The following is a 7,712-nucleotide window of genomic DNA, read 5'->3' on the forward strand; positions in this document are numbered from 1 at the left end:
GTGCATGTTCAGAATTTCATATATTGTCTTTCTGTTGTTATTTTCCCCAAGATTTATATAGCAGTCCTGTTCAAGTCTCTGCTTTAAGCCGGTGTCTAGACAAAGTCTTGAGTGTTGTCTTAAATACAGATAACCTGCACAGCAGGCTGAGAAGGAATGAAGGCTTCTTCTCTTTCATGCAATAAACCGAGGTGAGAATATCAACATCAGGGCTTCAGCACAGTCTGTCCTGACCTTCGCTTGCAGGACTCGGCTCCTCTGAATTCCCGCTGAGATCCAAGACCTTCAGAGCAGAATGTACGAACAACAGTTATAGGTCAGAAGACTCCGTTTGTCCTTGTCTGGTGAAAACAATGAGGATTTAGTGCTTGTAACCTTTCAAAGCTTCAAGTAAGTCCTTGGAAGTATTTTGGGGATATGAAGCTGTTAACTGTCTCGAGGAATGTAGATTGGCTTGTTTTTTAATATTTATGGAAGTAAGCTGTTCCAACTGGTGACGTTTAAATATCATCTGAAAGCCGTTTGATAATCAGACTCGGTGATAATTTGTTGGAGATTAAGGGAAGGAGGCACACCAAAAAAAAAAAAAAAAAAAAAAACACCCCATCATTACAGCACATCTGGTCTGTGCTCTCTTCAAAAATCATGTCACAGCTGACTCGGGCCCTCAAATCTGGAAGGAAGTGTAGGGGAATTTCCACTAATGAATCCAACAATCACACGATGAGGCCTCTTTGTGCAGGGACTTCAATGGAAGCCACATTCGGAGCAGGCACAGCGAGTCACAATCAAAGGCACCGGCAAGCCGTTACCACAGGAGCAAAGCTGCAGCTTGTAACCGAACAGACATCTGTTTCTATGACAGCTGTCTGGAGCGGCATCAGCCTAACTAACTGCTGCCTCAGAACTAGTCTGACTGTTTGATATCTCCTGCGATAAAGACAGAGAAGATTCTGTCACAAACCCTCGCCGCTTCTTGTTGTGATGCAGTAATGTGAAGAGGGAAGTTTGCGTTTGTGTTTATTTTGTTCCTCTTTGAAGCTCCTGGAATCAGAGGCTGCAAAATAGTGGAGGGGAGAAGAAACACCCGAGAGAAGTAAACATATGGAGCAAACTAACCCCGGTGAGCTCGACGAGAAGCTACTGCAACGAGTACAGTAAAGACAAACAACTTAAGTACGATTTAAGGGAAAATTAGGAAATATTTATTATTTAAATTCCAAGGGGAGCTGTAAACGTTCAAATAGCCTACTCATTGTAAAATATGGCGTCCAGATGGAAGTCAGATTTTGGTGTCATGTGCCCATTTTATGTGCCAATGAATGAACCCACTTTAAAAAGACAATGCAAAGCCCAACCTGCCTACATACCCCTGCTAGTTACCTGAGCAAACGTACATGCATCATTTGTACCAACAGAGGGCGTTACACGGGTTTATCGTGTGCTACCTAAGCAGATCAGCTACCGGTTAGCAGCACCAGTTAATTTACCATAAGTGACGGATTTACCATGCTAGTTTGAAGGTATGCACACATGCCTAATTTTGGGGCAAAGTTACAGTGTTTGTATGGACGATGTAACTAGAGGCGAAAAGGGTGCCAGAATATTTAGCAGAATTTGAACACAATTTTAAACATTTATGAAGTCTCCATTATCAAAATGCTGTTGATTTATATTGTTACCACAAGTTAAACCACAATACTGTGGTAATTGTTAAATGAACCATGGTTATGCTGTTAACATACTTTAACCATTGTATTTGTGTAACATTTTGGTCCTAACAAAAAGGGATCGAAGTCCTGCAGAGTGTAGTTCCAGCACTGCTTCAACACACCTATCTCAATTAGTTTGTTCAGCTGTTTAATTAGGGTTGGAACTAAACTGTGTAGAGCTGTGGCCCTCCAGGAACTGAGTTAGTATATTTTACATTTCCCTCTCACGTAACAAAGCCTACTACGTGCAGCAAACATGACTTTGAATGAAAAATAATCACCTAACCAATTACACTTGCAACAAAGAATGCTACTTTATTTGTCTACGTATGTTCTCAGAAATGTTTTAAATAAAATTAGCATAAATAATCATTTACATTTTTTACTCTATTCAGATTATATTTTTGCATTCAAGATCTTTCTGTAACAACCAGAACTAACTCCCATGTATTTTCCCCCAAAAATCTATTCCCCTTGATTGCACTTCACAATATGGAAGAAATGATCTCCCTACATCTGTTACAATGCATCATTAAGTCCTTTGAAAATTGGCCCCATTTGCTACACTTGTAACTGCCTTTCTGTAACTTCCATTTTAACATTACAAATCTAAATCATTTCTGTGGTATTGATATTATTCCACAAATATTCAGTGTATTGAGCTTGAATCTGTATAAATTCAATTTTAAAGGCAAGACACAGTCAAAATCACTTTTTAAAAATAATATTTTTAGTGATGCACCTGTCAATTCTGAGATGCTTGGCTTTCTTTTAAAATGTTATGAATCTAATTTATTTATATCCATATTCTGAAAGTTTTCACAGAGGTGTATGTTTGTTCATACATAATTTGCCTGTTCAAACAGAACATTTTATCCTATAAAAAATGTGAAAATATATTTCTAATTCTGCCTATTTGAAAATTTTGAATTATGGAGTGGGAAAAAACCCTCAAATGAAAAACCTTGAAAAAACTTTGACTCTAATATATTCAGAAATATTAAACCTCAATTTTGAACCTGACTTCATGCAATATTAAAATTTTGGGTTTTACAAAATATTCAAATTAGCCAATTTTTATTGAAATGATGCTTCATTTGCATATTTAAAGATAATTTTTGAAAAATATGAGACACAAAACGTGTTTGCAATTCTTAATATAGTCGATTGACAAGGAAAGTATGATGATAACTATTAGTTTTAATTTTACCCCATTCACCTGCAGTGTCTTTGCCTTTAACAGGCGAGGATAGTTCTGCATGCTTCAGACGCCCACCTGGTGGTCTGCTGTTTGGAAGGGCAAGACCTGCCCGCAGAGAGAGGGGCTTGACAAGGTGAGCTCCAGCACTGCGGCACTGCAGTTTTCATTCTCATTCTCTCTCTCTCTCTATCCACCCTCCCTGTCTCTCAGACACTACACCTGCTTTAGGAGCTTTCCCAAACCCTCACCACAACTGAGATACACCAGCATAGCCAGCGTTTGATAAGCACCGCATCGTCTTAAATGCACGTTAAAACGCAAAGTCCTTGACCCAAATAGTGCAGATGGCCATGCTCTGAACTGCCACTTAAAATCAGTGAGCTCAGGAGAGTCTGCCGCGTCGCCTGGCCTTCAGGCTGCCTCAGACTGTGTGCGTATGAGACTGACTCATCAAGCTACCAGAGAACTCAATTTAATCCCACAGCAGGAGATTCATTCTCTTAAAGCTAAAGTTCTCCATCACGTGCTCGGCCGCTGCACCTCCTCACATGTGACGGAAGCGAGGCAGACTCGCTGGATTTTTAATGATACTTTCGGCAAGCAGCTTTACGAGTAATTTTTTGTTTTTTTTTGCATTTGAGAAGAGAAAAACAAAAGGGAGAACATCTGTGTCTTTGTCACACTTCTTTGCACCAAAAAAGTTGTTAGATCATTAAGAGAATCTTTCTTTCTTTCTCTATTATTTTTTTGTTTTCTTTCTTTCTTTCTTTCTTTCTTTCTTTCTTTCTTTCTTTCTTTCTTTCTTTCTTTCTTTCTTTCTTTCTTCTGTACAGTGCATTCGGAAAGTCTTCATAGCGCTTCACTTTTTCCAAATTGTTTCGTTACAGCCTTATTCCAAAATAGATGAAATGCATTTATTTCCTCAAAATTCACACAATACCCCATAATGAGAATGTAAAAAAAAATTTTTTTGAAATTGTTGCAAATTTATAATAATAACCTGAAAAATCACATGTACATTAGTATTCACGGCCTTGGCCGTGAAGCTCTAAATTGAGCTCAGGTACATTCTGTTTCCACTGATCATTCTTAAGATGTTACAGCAGCTTAATTGGAGTTCACCTGTGGTACATTCAGTTAATTAGATATGATTTGAAAAAGCATAAAACAGTAAAGCTGCGTCCCAAATGGCACACTATACACTATGCACTCATGCACTATGTACTTATGCACTTACACACTTAACAGCATAGTATATGTATGTAGTGTTGTCCCAAATGGCACAATAATGTTTTTTTTTACTAAGCGGAAATTCAAACCGTTACCCTGATGACGTTTGACTGTCGCCAAATCAGTGAAATAAATGAACAAACAATCAAATAATGCCTGCCATGAGTATAACCGCATTCACCATTTGGAGGCGCTATAATCACTCTTGTAGGAGAATTTTGCTTTCACCATCCAAAATAAATAAAGTTATCCAACATGTGCGTCCGATAGCTCCGCCCCTTCCGTTATGTGAGCAAAACTGCGGTCGTTGAGTGCTTGAAGTGTCCATCATAACACACTTCATTTTAGTGGCTGAATGAGTGCATCATCCGGGTAATTAAAGTACACTTATTATTTTTAGAGTTTTCAGTGTGAACGCACTACTATTTATACTACAAAATGGCGTAGAATAGTGCATAAGTATGCGATTTGGGACGGAGCTTAAAAACAAAATTCTCTGGTCTGATGAGATTAAATTGAACTCTTTGGAGTGAATGCCAGGCGTTACGTTTGGAGAAAATTACCGCTCATCACCAGGCTAATACCATCCCTACAGTGAAGCATGGTGGTGGCAGCATTATGTTGTGTGGATGTTTTTCAGCAGCAGGAACTGGAAGACTAGTCAGGATAGAGGGAAAGATGAATGCAGCAATGTACAGAGACATCCTGAATGAAATCCTGGTTCAGAGTGCTCTCAACCTCAGACTTGGGCAATGGTTTATCTTCAGCAGGACAATAACCCAAAGCACACCGCCAAAATATCAATGGAGTGGCTTCACAACAACTCAGTAAATGTTCTTGAGTGGCCCAGCCAGGGCCCAGACCTAAATCCTATTGAACATCTCTGGAGAGATCTGAAAATGGCTGTACACCATCACTACCCATCCAACCTGATAGAGCTTGAAAGGGTACTGCAAAGAGGAATAGGCAAAAACTCCCAAAGACAGGTGTGCCAAGCTTGTGGTATCATATTCAAAAAGACTTGAGGCTGTAATTGCTGCCAAAGGTGCATCAACAAAGTATTGCATAAAGGCTGTGAATACTTATGAACGTGATTTTTCAAGTTTTTTATCTTCTATAAATTTGCAACAATTTTCAAAAATCACACTTTTTTCACATTGTCATTATGAGGTATTATATATAGAATTCTTTTTATTTACATTTTTCAATTCAATTCAATTCAGCTTTATTTGTATAGCGCTTTTACAATGTAGATTGTGTATTCTATATTTCTACATTTCTTTCTATATTTTTTTATTACTTTTTGTGCATTTGCTTCTTTCTTTCTTTCTTTCTTTCTTTCTTTCTTTCTTTCTTTCTTTCTTTCTTTCTTTCTTTCTTTCTTTCTTTCTTTCTTTCTTTCTTTCCATATGCCTGAAATGTCATTGTTACATAAGAGGATGGAATATCTCTCAGATTTCTCTCAGATATAGATGATTTTAATAGATTAATAAAGTTATGCTAATTTCCTAGGAGATTAACTTCAAACTATTTGCATTTATTTATTACTTGATTGTGACACTTTTTTTTTTTTTAATTGCAACCTGTTTAGTTAGGTTAATCATGTCTTTAAAAATTGACATATTTTGGAGGCCACTGTATTAGCTTTATATATAATGGTTTATTTTGCAATCGTGTATAATTGTGGACAAAATTTCTTTGTAACTGTTTATGAAGAGTCAGTCTTGTTGGTATTTTCCTATAACGTTTTCAGAAGTATCCTCCTCAGTTGGTGGTATTCTCGATAACCATCGGAGTCCTCACCTTGATGAGGCTGCCAGTCAGATTTGGCATGCTCTCAACTGCCCTTGACCACGAGACGAGATACTACCAGCGAGACGGAGAGAGAGTTAGAGAGAGCAAGGTAGAGGGGGTGACAAGGTGAAGAGCAAATGATGCCATTAAAGGCAACAGCTGCTTGCTGAAGCAGGGGCTGGACTGGTCAACCCTGCCACCCATAATGATAACAAGGTCAGCGGGGTCACAGCGCTCAGCATCACACCACCCCGCTCCCCCATCCATCAGTTTTCCCACCTCTAATTATGCAGCAGCCTTCTAACCAAGCATGAGATATTATTACGCTGAGACGAGACCACCCCCCCACACCCCACTCCTCCCTAGATGCATAATGAATAGTGAGTTGTCTGTGAAGGGAGGCGGATTTGCGCCGACAGCCCAACGCAGGATCACTGAGATGGTGCGGAGTTTTAACATCCCTTTTTCAAGCTCAGAAATGCGTCAGCATGGGCTTGTGAACACATTTCATTCTCACAGAGTTGTTCAATTTGTAGACCTAAAACCCAAAAGAGAATAAGCATTTTTTTGAACCATGGGGATTTGGTATGCTGCCTTTAAATGTTTCACGGGGTGTTTTTGCAGCAGCACAATAGAAGAATGATTTTTTTGGTTGTCCAAAGAATCTTTCGGTAAAGATTTCAAACATTTGCTGTTATTTTACTCACCCCAGGCCATTCAAGGTGAAACTGTGGTGCTTTATGATTAATACAATGCAAATCAATAGTTACTATCCATTTCAGAGTGCAAAAAAATAGACCATTTTATAACTGTAACAAGGGCGATGCAGTGGCGCAGTATGTAGTGCTGTCGCCTCACAGCAAGAAGGCTGCTGGGGTTGCTGGTTCGAACCTAGGCTCAGTTGGGGTTTCTGTGTGGAGTTTGCATGTTCTCCCTGCATTCTCGTGGGTTTTCTCCAGGTGCTCCGGTTTCCCCTACACTCTAAAGACATGCGGTACAGGTGAATTAGGTAGGCTAAATTGTCCGTAGTGTATAAGTGTGTGTGTGTGAATGTGTGTGTGGATGTTTCCCAGAGATGGGTTGTGGCTGGAAGGGCATCCGCTGCATAAAAACGTGCTGGATAAGTTGGCGGTTCATTCCGCTGTGGCGAACCCGGATTAATAAAGAGACTAAGCCGACAAGAAAATGAATAAGTAACTGCAACGAGACAATTCAATTATAACTCAATGTTAAAATAGCTATCATAACATTATTTAGCAACATGTGGAACTTTTAGGATTCTGGAAAGCTATGGAAATTAAAAATGTAAAGCAGGAAATGTGTTAGGACCATCTTTATTGTTTACATCCCTTAAAATGGTCTATACAGTGTAGGCAGGCTCCTGATAATCCATTCATAAGAGTGCGATTCACTACATCCTGATACATTAACATTATTTGAAGTAAAATTATTAGTCTGTACAAGAATTTTTGCAATATTTACAACATTTTAGACACATTTTAAAAACAAAAACTTTTACAAAATGTAATGTTTTTTTTTTTCAATTTTGGTACTAAGAGTCCTTTGGAATGATTGAAAAGTTTCATGAACATTTTCTTTTCGGCTTTATCCCTTTAATAATCTGGGGTTGCCACAGCAGACTGAACCGCCAATTTATCCAGCATATGTTTTTACGCAGCGGATGCCCTTCCAACTGCAATCTATCTATGGGAAACATCCACACACACCCATTCACTACAGAGAATTTAGCTTCCCCAATTCAACTGTACTGCATG

The sequence above is a fragment of the Danio rerio genome, chromosome 20 (genome assembly GCF_049306965.1).
Source record: "Danio rerio strain Tuebingen ecotype United States chromosome 20, GRCz12tu, whole genome shotgun sequence".
In the NCBI taxonomy this organism is placed as follows: Eukaryota; Metazoa; Chordata; class Actinopteri; order Cypriniformes; family Danionidae; genus Danio; species Danio rerio.